This window comes from Apus apus, chromosome 4, assembly GCF_020740795.1.
Source record: "Apus apus isolate bApuApu2 chromosome 4, bApuApu2.pri.cur, whole genome shotgun sequence".
In the NCBI taxonomy this organism is placed as follows: Eukaryota; Metazoa; Chordata; class Aves; order Apodiformes; family Apodidae; genus Apus; species Apus apus.
Window position 1 is genome coordinate 33077220 of NC_067285.1, and position 12139 is coordinate 33089358.

The 12139-nt window shown below is 41.0% G+C and overlaps 1 protein-coding gene across 2 annotated transcripts in view; it reads left to right on the forward strand.

Annotated features, from left to right (window-relative positions):
- The first annotated feature begins 4883 nt into the window (after window positions 1–4883).
- The window catches only part of MYPN (myopalladin), a 65005-nt gene continuing 57749 nt past the window's right edge, over window positions 4884–12139 (forward strand). The window contains exon 1 of one of the 2 annotated variants that reach the window (XM_051617635.1): window positions 4884–5106. The gene's annotated coding sequence lies outside the window, so the exon portion shown is untranslated. Of the gene's footprint in view, window positions 5107–5893; window positions 6084–12139 lie in introns of those variants that run through there. The other variant, XM_051617636.1, reaches the window with a different exon arrangement.

A 12139-nucleotide genomic window follows, 5' to 3' on the forward strand; every position in this document is an offset into this window, starting at 1 on the left:
TGGACATTTAGATGTAATAGCTCAAGCAGCAACTAGTCACTGATCCTTCAAGGAAAGACAACATTGCTGCTGTCCAAAGCTGCACAGGTAGGAAACAATTCACTGCCCTTGGAATAAGCTCATATAACTAGGCTAGTATAACCAAAGATAAAATGGGTACTTTATGAGTCAACACTCATCTGTGACCAGCAAAATGGTTCCAGGTCTGCTAAGTCTTTCTTCTGAAGTTACTCCTTCAACTCAGTAGGGCAAACTTAGACCTAACTATTTCATACTCCACATTAGAAAGAGATGTTCTCAGCCTTGGGATGAGCAAGACCAGGGGTTGGTGGGATGCAAACCAAAAGGGGGTAGCAACCCTATGCTCCACAGGGCTCTGGAGAAATCTGCAAAATCACTACCTCTCTAGGCTGCAAAGAACTTTAAAGAAGCTTTCACAGAAATGGAATGTGTAGTATTTTGTTTACAGAATTTTCAATGGGAATTTAAAAAAATAACAATCTACACCCCTATCAAAAAACCATGACCAACTACAAAGATAATATTAATATTTTTGACTGTGATTTGGCATTGGATTACCATCATGGGCCAAAACCTGGTCTTGTAGAAAATCTTCTTTAGGCATGATGAGATTTTTTTCCTCCTCTAGTTTTCTCAGTCTCTCCACATTTTGTGTCTGTGAAACAGCTGCAGAAACACCAACTTCCTGCTCTGTATAATTGAAGGACACATGTGGCAGTCACAAGACTGATTATTGCTCCTATTGCACATATTCACAGGCAATAACAGAGTCTGCTGTTGTATTTTATATTGGGTGTTTCCCAGTCATTGCTCAGAAAAAAATCCAATAAAACTGATATGGAAAAGGTGTGGTTTGTTTCTTTTCTCAAAATTATTCCTTATATATGAAAATGAAAGACACAACTGTAATTATTAGTGTATCACTGATTCTTCTGAATGTTCATTCTTTTGTAGACAGAGCTTTAATAAAGTCCATGTGAAACCTGTAATTATGCCTAATAGGCAGTGAGTATTTGATTTTCAAAAGCATGTACTGTGTTCCTCTACATCAAGAGCAAATTTCTGCTGTGTTGTACAGCACCTTCATCAGCTTAATGGCAAGGATCACCTGCACTTTCATGAACCCATCTGTGACAGCATGGTAAGAAGTTACTATGACATACCTGATTCCAGCTCTTCTTGCTTTGGATGTGAACATCTTTCTCGGCCCTGGAGTGACAGTGGGACAGTCCAAACACTGATCTGTCATCTCTACCATTTGTGTAGCAGTTCTTGGTCTCCACGAAAAGCTCCTGGAGGATCTTCATTTGTACATTCCCATCTGTAATTCTCAAAATATGCAGACTTTCTTCAGAATAACATACAGTCCAGTTGCACTGAGAGCAAGGAACTTGCCCACTGTTACTTGAACAACAATCTACTTGCGTTTTACAATATAGACACACTGCTGGAGGATAATTTTTTTGTTTGTTTGTTTTTTTGTTGCCAATGTGATACCTAGAATATATCAGCTCTGTCTGGATCTTCCTCAGCACTCTTGCCTGTCCCCTGCAGAGGCAGACATGGCAGCAGCAATCTGTATTTGCCCATCAGCCAAGACCTTCAGTACAGAAACACAACCTGCAGCATGCACATCATTGCCCACATCCTTAATCACACTGCAAACTCCTTTTATTGGTTTAAAAATTAAACCAAGAAGCTGATGATCTGTAAAAGAGAAAATTCTTTCTCTTCTAGACACTGGTGGCACTTCCTAACATTCCAGAATCGACACACTGGGTATTGCTATGTTCTTCTGAAAGAAGACAAGAGGACATTAGAAGGAGCTTTCATTACCAGAGACACTGCCATGTGAGGAAGTATCACAGGCTGCTCTTGTAGACTGAGATACATGAATAGATCCAGATACCTCAATGAATGAAACACAACAGCAGCAGTCACAGAATCACAGAATTATTGAGACTGGAAAAGACCTCTGAGATCATCAAATCCAGCCTATGACCTAACACCACCACATCTCCAGACCATGGCACTAAGCGCCACATCCAGCCTATCCTTGAACACCCCCAGGGATGGTATGTCCACTACTTCCTTGGGCAGTCCATTCCAATGCCTGATCACCATCTCTGTGAGGAATTGCTTCCTAATATCCAACCTAAGCCTCCCCTGGCACAGCTTCAGGCCAGGCCCTGTCATCCCCCACCTGACTACAACCTCCCTTCAGGTAGCTGTAGAGCATCCTGGTTATACAGAAGCAGGAACACTCCTTCCACGGTGGCAAGGATAATCGTGGCATGCTCTGTGACCTGTGCTTCTTAGATCTCTCTTTTTCTGATTCTGCACACTTTTCTTGACTGGTGTGTCCACAGTATGCAATTAAAGAATTGATAAATTTATATTTTCCCCAAGAATTCAGCTCAAGTTCTGAAGGTTGAAAGCGTTGGGAAACATCACCTGAGCTACAGCACCATTTTACATACTTGCCCTTACAGAGTAACAGCAGAAACTGTCACTACTTTGCTCTCCCCACAGGCACACAGACAGCTGCTGTGTGTAAACACACTGGAGCTGATCTGAAAGTAACTTGGCCTAGTCCAGTTGAGCTTAATTAGAATCAGTCACTTCACAAGCCAGAAGTTAAAACAGGTTGCCAGCAAGTTCTTTGTGGAACTGATGCCCTCCTTCCTGTGAGTTGCTCTGCTGCTGTGGAGTAACAGCCAACCAGCCATGCACAAAGTTGCAGTGTAAGACCCCCTCCTTCTGCCTGTAAAGGCACTCTGGGCTATGGCAGACAAGATCCAGAGAGAATTTGTGCTCATGTACTTTATTCTAGGACACTACACCTTATCCTAGAGAGGTAGGTGCTCCCTTCGGTTGGCCAGCAAAGACAAAAGGGTGTAAAGCTTGAGGTCATGGTATCTCAAAGTGTTTTTCTAGTGCTCAGCAATCAAAAGCCTTGAGTCACCAACTTCTATAGAAGTAGATAGAGAAACAAGAGTATTTTCATGGGATTAATGCTTCAGACTAGTGAACCTGGGGTTCTCTGATGTTGCTGAATCAAGACGACAGCTCTGCAAGACCTGGCACATTTGCTGTAAACGCTCTAACTCCATGTGATCCCTGGAAGTTTTGTCCTTGCACCACCTGCTGTTACAATGGTCAGTCTGTCTGCCACAGTAAAAGCTCATAACTTCTATGATTTCTCAATGCTGTACTTTCTGCATAACCCTTAGCTCATTTCTTGCACAGATTATTCAATGGTTTTGCAATTCTAGCATCTTATATGAAACTTTCAAAGTGTTTTTTTTTTTTTTTTTGCATATGTAGTTGAATCAGATTGAATAGTCACTTAAGATTGCTTAATTCTGCATATCATGCACAAACAGCAGTTCCCAGCTCCACATACGTTTTATAATAATTGTATCTCAGCAGAATTCCACATAGATTTACAGTTGTTTCATTATTTATTTTTATGTCCAAGCCACAGCAGCGTGTGGTACAGTATCAACATGCAGTTCCTGTCAGCACTGTATGGCTCACATCTACTGTTACAGATATTATAAAAAATACATTGGATCTCTGCTCCAGGTATAAAGTTACATTAGAGATCACCCAACCCATAAAATGCCTAACCTTTTCCAAAAAGAAGGGCTGACTTCACTATCCAGCTTTTCCATATCACTGGAGAAACCACACCACAAACTAATGCGCATGACGCTGACAATGACATGGTACAAAAAGAGAAACCAAAGAAAACCACCTCTATTGCACCAGGAAATTTTTCATAAAAGAATTGCCTTTACTCCTGATTTTTCATATTGTTATGCCTCATACAAAGTCTTCTGGAAGAACTAGATCTCACAGGAGAACCTCTTTTCTAGCAAAGTTGCTCACTCAGTAACACATTTTGAGAGAACTAGGAGAAGGTCAAAACACCAGCTAATTACACCACTAGCTGTGGAAAGGTCTATTTATTCCCCACAATAAATGCACAGCCTTTTCATACTCTTTTAAAACCAGAATTGTGATGAGTATTGTTAATAAAACTATACATCAGCAGTCAAGCAGCACTTTCAGCAAACTGAACTATTTAGAATTATAGACTGTTAACTGCTGCTGGTGAATAGGATGAGTAGAAAAGAAAATCTAGTCTATACATTTTCCAAGGGATGAGGGAGGTTTTAGTCACTCAAGCTTTTAACCAGTAGCTCAGCTTTACAACATGAAATTTTACCTAGGAACAGGGTTTCTCTGTGTACTGCTTAAGACATTTTGAAATAATTCCACCTATGTTTGTATGTTTATATCATATATTTGCAGCTAAGTTTTCACTTGCCTGTTTTAATTCCTTTTCCCCCAACAGCTTCTTTCGGTGCATTTAGTCACAAGTGCAGAAGTTCTAGCTTGCTGAGGATTGGTAGTTACAGGCCCTCCTTAGGGATTTCTGCACCGTGTTTATTAAACAGAACACTTCAAAGCAGTCAGGAATATTTTGCTATTAAACCACAGGTGTTTGTGGGGTTTGCCTTTGGAGTTGCAAACCTATTGTCACCGGCTGATGGGTTTTCCCGGCGACTGTCATCTTCAAGTTCTGATCAAAACATGAAGACCCCAGCAATAACAATTTCAAAAGGCTGAAGTCTAAACCAGCTGACAAGAGTAACACAATGCCCCTACAGTGTCTCTCAGTTGAATCAGCAAGACCCAGACAAGCATCTCTAGGGGACAGATTGGTGAGTGAGGAGAAGGCACTGGGTGCCCATAGGTGCTGTCAGAGCGGTGGATTCCCTGTCCAATGAGGTGGAATGCTCCGCGGGCACATGGTTTACGCTGCTCAAAATAACTTGGGACCTGTGAACTGACAAATGCTATTGCTCCAGTGGTGACAGGTTGTCCAGCTTCTTACAGCCATCCTCACAATAACGAAGGTTAGCTTCCTCCACTGTATGGACTCCTAGCTGTTTCTGTTCCTGAGGACTCGGAAGAATTCCCGCACTTCCTTAACTTTTAGCTCACATTTCTGGATAACTGTCATCGCTACTAACTGCCAGGGTTGGGCAGCAACATCTGGAGGAATTAAAAAAGGTAATCCCTCAAATTTAGATCGATCTACATTTTGAATTTGCAGCAAAAGGTGCAGAAGGGTTTGATAAGCATGTATATTTGAATGCTAATTATTGCTGATAAGACATAGGCAGAGAACAAATACTTTCTAAACTGACTGATTTAAAATTATGCTGAGGCGTGTGAATTGCAGTGAAAGAGAAACAGTGTTCTGCAGCACTATAAAGGGCTTGAATAGCACTGGTGGGGTTCTCAAAATCCCTCGGAGCCAGCCTGACTCCTCCAAAGAGTCAAGAGAAGACTGCAACGACCTGAAAAGTTCCTTGCTGGGACTGTGTTCTTCTTCCCACTTATTTCCCCGCCCCCCCCCTCCCCCCCACGTTGAGAAATATTTACAGTCTGGTGTTCACCCTTAAACCAAGATGCCGTAATTTGGATTTCCTTCTTAAGCAAAATCAGACCCAATTTAACGTGACCCCATCGTTAAACACTTTATTTATTTATTTATTTTGTAATGTAAAATGACCCCACTGGCTATATTTAGTGCTAGGAGATCTGCTCTCTGGATTAATGTACACAACAGCTGCAGAAACAGTCCTGCTAGAAGGGCATAGCTCTCCCCCTTGAGCTCTCACTATCTCCCTTGCTCTCTTTCTCTCTCTCAGAAAAGTATTTGACTGTCAGTAGCAAATGTTTGGCCCAATATATTGCAACATTAAGCAGTAATCAGAAGCCCATCTTAAGTTTTACAAAATAATATGTCAACGGCTGACAAGAGAGCAGAGCACTCTCCACTTTACGTCAATCGAATGTTACACAGGTCATGCTAAAGACACTGGTTACTTTATCAGTAGCTTTGTTTTGGTCATGAGGGTTACATTTGTGTAGACCCTCCAGGGTTTAAGAGCGGAAACAAAGTCAGCAGATGTTAATGGAACAATTTAACAAGCTTCAACTCTGCTCTTCTCCCTCTCCTACACCTCCCGAAGGTTCCTAAGGTCAGGATATTTCTTTCTTTTTGTCTTTCCTCTTTATTTTCTTTCAGAAACAGCTAACAAAATTAAACAGCAATAGGAAGTGTGTTAGTTCCTGTAGCAGAGCAGAAAGATCTTTACATACCAGAAATTATTTATAGTCAATGCAGGAGTTAGTTAGGTTTTGTTTCTGACAGACTATCAAAGACAAAGGAGAACTGCATGCTCTGTGCTGCTTTGCTATTCTTGTGCATTCTTTGGAGATTTTACAGCAGGTCTTGCTGTGCTACTGAAGGAATGTTTCTTATCCACAGCTGCTAAGAATTAGCAGTCTAGGTATCTTTGCACATAAGTGCAACATTAAGATGGTTTGCTAAAAATGTACATGATGCCATAAGAGCAATTGGACAATGCAATGTAAATATTAATCTAAATCACTGGGGAAGGGGGTGTGTGCAAGGGGAATCAGTTTACTTCCCTGTTTAAAACTTAACTGGTTTGGTACTTGTTTTCATAAACAGTAATATTCAACATGGATGGGCAAATTCATTCTGTATAACAAAGAACGGGATTAAACACTGCAGTTTGAAAATATGGTTCAAATGTGAAGGCTTATATGTTACAATGTTGTCAGGGAAGACTGATGAAAAAGCATAAAGAAGACAGAACAGTGGAGAGAAAAAAAGAAACAAATACAGTGAGAGTGAGAAGAAAGAAAGAACAATTAAGAAACCCAGAGAGAAAAATGAAAGCCAGATTTATTTTCTGTCTAATTTAAGGCTTGAGTTCTATTTTTCACTAGGAACCAGTGTTAGTATGAAAAGTGAATCTCATTTTAAAAACAACATAGCCCACAGATTTGAAATTGCCAGACAAAAAGTTGTGCAAATGCCATGTGGTTTGCATACCCCTGCTTTTTGGGGCTTTTCTTTGTCCAGTTTGTGCTTGCTCAGTGTGGCTACACAAGCAATCAGTTGTCCAGGCTTCAGATCCCCAAGTATCATAGGTGCCATTTACATGCTGGGGTGGAATACTGACTTCTGCTCATTTTTTTAAGGTGTGCAAATTCTCATTGTAGCACCTGATGCTGTAATTTGTCAGTCATGCCCATGCAGTCCATAGATCACTTTTGAACACCGAGGGCTAAACTGCAGCTTCAGTCCCAAACTAAGATTGTGCAGTAGTCCTCAGCCACAGGCATCTGTGGATTGGTGCACTGCTCACACCTAGTGCTGGCAGGAATGACAGGAATGACCTAGTTTAAGTCATTTGGGTCACAGACCATGAAAGTGGATTTGCAGTTTTAGGCATGAAAGGCTTTCAGAGTGGTGTCTCTGTGTTTGTACAAGGATAAACGACTATTGTTGCCTGTCAATTATATTTTTCATTGAGGACTTCTCTATGTACATTCAGTGCCAAATTGTGGATGTCTGCTATAGCTTTTGGGGTCTTTCACATAACTCTTTCTCATATGGACAATCTTGAAGGAAACCAGACTACTTCAGTTACTTGAATAAAAAAAACTTGTCCTACATTATGAGTACCTGAAGTACTACACTCAGAGCTTGCCCTGACATCTGAGGCCCAGCTTTTACTGGTCAACGAGAGAGGATGATGGAGGAGCATCCCAGGCAGGTCTCAAAGACTGCTGCCACCTATTTTCCTTGTTGACCTTCTAACTTAAAAAACAGATGAAACTCATTTCAGTTTCAATTTGACTTTATGTAGAGTTTCCTCAAGACATTGTTTACCTTGCAGTTCAAGGAGAATCATTCAGCAGGTGAAGAGAACTTGAGACATGGTTTAGAAAGGGTCTCCAGTTCTAATTTTGAGAACTACTCAGGGGCAACATTAATTATGAAAAAATAAAGACCTTCTAAGTAAAAAGAAAAAAGAACTTTCTGTTATATGATTAGTCAGTTTCCACAAGAAAATGCTGAAAAAGTGAAAGAGCCTTGAATGCACTTTTTCCTTGAAGAAGAGTTGAACATTTTATGCTGCTTAGGGTGTGGCATTTACAAAGAGACGGGCTGTGTGTGGGAGTTAGTAATTCTGTTCAGAGCTATCACTAAATCCTGGGCAGTTTAAGTCAAGTTGCTCCAGATCCATCCTGCAATGCACCTAAGAGCAGAAGCTGGACTATGAGTGGTTTTATTTACAGAAGAGGGCCCGATTCTACTCATTTTTCTGACCAGGAGTAGTAGCCATGTGTCAGTTATAACAGCAATTAAAAAAATCCCTTGAGCAGCAGACATTTATGCTAAGGCAAAGAGCAGCAGTAAGTGCAGATACATCAAACACCACACCAGTCTTCTCACTGTTTATAGAATTACACAACAGTGAGCAAGAAATAGTTGTCAGCCTCTTTTAGACTTAAAATCAAGTGAGAGTTTTAAGGTCCTGATTTTATAAAAAGGATTAGAGACGGAAGAAAATGCAACTTGTTCTTGCAGTGATTTTGTTTCCATCAGAAATGGAAACACTCCTGGGCTTGGAGGCTCTCTATTTTCCATTCTTTAACTACATGACTTAGAAATGAGAGTTTAATTATCTGACTTCCTTGATCCATTACAAGGAACAGAAATCAAAGCTACTAATATATAAAAAACAGAGAAGTAAAGCACCCTCTTGTACACAGCTTTCTAATACAATTGTTAAAAATACCTTACACTCACAGCCCCAAACACACACAAGACAGCTAACCTTAGTCCTCTGCTCCAGCCTAACCTTTCCTATGCCTGGAGCCTCCAAGTCTGCCTTGCAGCAGCTACAGCTTGTCAACAGGGAGTAACAGAAACTATGACAATGGCAACCACCAAGGGAGAATTCCTACAAGAATGTGATTGTTAAACCTCTGCAAGACAGACCACTTGAGTCATCTCTTAGCTTGTGTTCCATAGCTGCAATCATGCAGTGGAAACACCCTCACAGTGTTCAATAGTGCAGAGGTAAATTCATGTGCAATTACATCAACTGGGAAAGGATAGAGCCTCTTAATGCCTGCTAAACTTCCCAGTTTCTGAACAGAGGTGCTGGACTTATAGGTCCAGAGCCTTGCTGTGCAAAGGCCACAAAGGTGCCACTCTGCAGAGTAAGCAGCAGCACTTGGGCAGCTCTGACACTGGGCTTTCCTATGAAAGCAGCCTCAGTCACAGTAATGGTTGCTTGAAAAGCTAGACAGGAACAACATGCACTGTTTAAATTACTCCGTTTTCACTACAACGGAAGGCCAAAAATACATTTAGACACTTTTTGCATTAAACCTGCAATTTGCAGATAACCTCTGTGATGGTAAAGTGAAGGGGTGTTTGAAAAAACATCTTAAGGGCATCAAGCATTCAAGGCTGCCTCTCACCAAATACAACAGAGGATCTGCACTCAGATATATCCAGGATTCCCTTCAGTTTTGCTGAGATTTCACTACTGCTGTTTTCTTAGGAAAAGCTCAGATTCTTTCAGTGATGACTCAGCAATCAGTCTTACAAACCTCAAACAAAAGGACATTAAAGGGTTTGGTGTCACACTGCACAAGCTTCTGGCAGTGCAAGTTTTCCTGCCTTTCCATGTAAGGATTTTTAGGTCAAGTCACTTCCAAAACAAACTTTGGAAACTAGTTCAACCTTTCTGATTATTTTATCCCAAAGAGCACTTGGCTAATTGGAAAACATTGCCATTAATATAAGTTCTTGGAAACTCAGAAAGCCTGTACAGTTGGCTAGTGGAAACTGAATTAGTAGTTCATGCAGTCAGTTTTGCTCATGACATCCTCTCAAGGCAACAGTTGCCCAATGTCACTGCTGTTAAGTGTCCCAGGAAAGCAAAAAATGTTGTCCTCAACACACTTCTTTGGTGATGTAAGTAATGAACCAGCCAACAGTAGAGAACTGCTGACTCCTGGAGTCAGGCATCCATTTTCCATCCTAAATAACATCAGTTTAGGGCTCTTCTTTGTAGCTAGCATTGCGGTTCCTCCCCTTGATACCAGTTCATTGCAAGACAGATTTTTGCAGTCTGCAAAATTATTGGTGCTTTCATTGACCCCACAGACAGCTGGATACTGTGTTCTTAGTAGAGTTTGTCCTTACTGCTTACTCAACAAAGTTATCTGGAAAGTTACCTGCAGTTATCTGCCCAACAGAGATATCTGCAATTACACTTCTCTAGCTCCACGACACAGCAGCCGTGTGCCGTGCACTGCCACTCAGTGCCAGCTTCCTGTGCCACTACACACCAGGGGACCGTGGGGTGGGTTTTGTGCAGCCACAAAGACACTTTTGTTGCAGAGTCCCAATCAGGAAAAATTAAGGGGAAGGCTGCAGGCATATCAAAGCCAATCCCACATCTTGGTCTAAACAATCCAGCAAGCCAGGCAAAGAGAAAGACTGAAGTCAAGGCCCTATCTTCATTTCAGAGCTATGATTCCAATGCTGGCTATAGAAAGGCTAAATTATTATTAATTATCATTAATCAAATCTGTAAGAGCATAGTTGGTCCTCTGGCAAAATCTTTTCACTCACTTGAAAGATGGTTTAATAGATATTTTAGAAAATGTATTTAATTCAGCTTTATTGCTATCTCCCCCAGAGACCCTGTCAGGGCCTCATTTGAAGCAAAGCTAGTCTCCTCTGACTGTGAAATTTGCATGTCTCCAGCCCAGCCACTGCTTCCCTCCATCATCAGTCCTCTCTACTCCTTGCAGAGCAAAACTTCTTGTAGGAAAAAAAAAAAACCAACAACAAGAAATTGGACATCTCTGAAGCAAGGCATCATTAATAATTGCAACTAGATTGCCCTACACCAACATTTCCCAAAACTCCACATTTTCCATTTAATTAGAAATATTACATAATTCAAACTATCTTAAAACTTCAGTAGGCAACCACTGCCTTGAAGTGCTACATTTGATTAGTACTCAACTTCTTCCTTACTAAAAATAGAATAAATAGCTCTCTTCTACACAAGCTGAAAATAGAGAAGAGTTAGATATAACATTCTGACTCTGGGTGAGCTATGAAGAAAATAAATGGCTCTCTAAGGATTGAGAATTTGGCAGCAGATTCATTCTCATCAATATCTTGCTTCCCAAAACCAGAAGGAGCACACTGCTCCCTTCTTCCCCTTCTGCTCTGATAGGCAAAAGGACAGAAGTTGTTCCAGTTCCTTCCCTGTTTGTTTTCTCCCATTCACATCTGCCAAACCTCCCTCAGAGGGGCAGAGACAGGGTTGAACCAATAATTTGTCCATTTGCTTCCTACATGTTCACTCAGGACTGTGACAGACAAGGGGGTTTTGCTCTTCCATGTGTGGCTGTGCTGTCTAACCCAGTCATCCAAATGGCAGATGCTTTACACAGCTGCACTGCAGCTAGCCAAAATGAACCAGCAGCACAAGGAAGTTTTGACTACTTCCATTTCCTCTATAATTTTCTATTTTCACCAGATATAGGCAACCCTGCTTTTGTTATTTTGCAGTAATTTGTTGTAATTTTCCTCCTTTTGCTACCAGACAGTGGCTTCTTCTCTGCAGGTTTTTTTTTTTGCAAACTAGAATTATTTTGCCACTCTAAACACATCTTCTCTGAGAGCATCTCAGTAATACTCCTTAGAGGAGGATGAATAGAAGGCTTGCAAGACCTAGAACAAAGTCTCAAATAGCCATACTGAACAAGTTGCTTGACTGTGGCTATCTGCAGGAAAGCTGCACTGTGATTAACATCTGCTGAAACAGACACAGCACTTGAATGAGAAGATCAAGCAATTATCTGTAGAATAGAGGAAAATGAAACACTGAATAGTCACAGCCAGATGATTTTCATATAACCTCTCCACAAAACTACTGCAGGAGTTCTTTAATTTCATTTGACTTTGGCAGGTTTTGATAGCACAGTACAGTTATTTCGTTTCTTGCCTTTCCTCAGAGTGTCCAGTGTTCTCTAAAGTCCCACACTATCTTTTTCCAGCTCTGATGACCTTTACAGCCATGGAGATGAAATGAAGCTGAGCCATTCTGAAACGTTTCAAAAAGAGTGGCTAAGACATGTAGGAAGCTAAATTTTGCAACCATGTAAAATACAGCCTTCT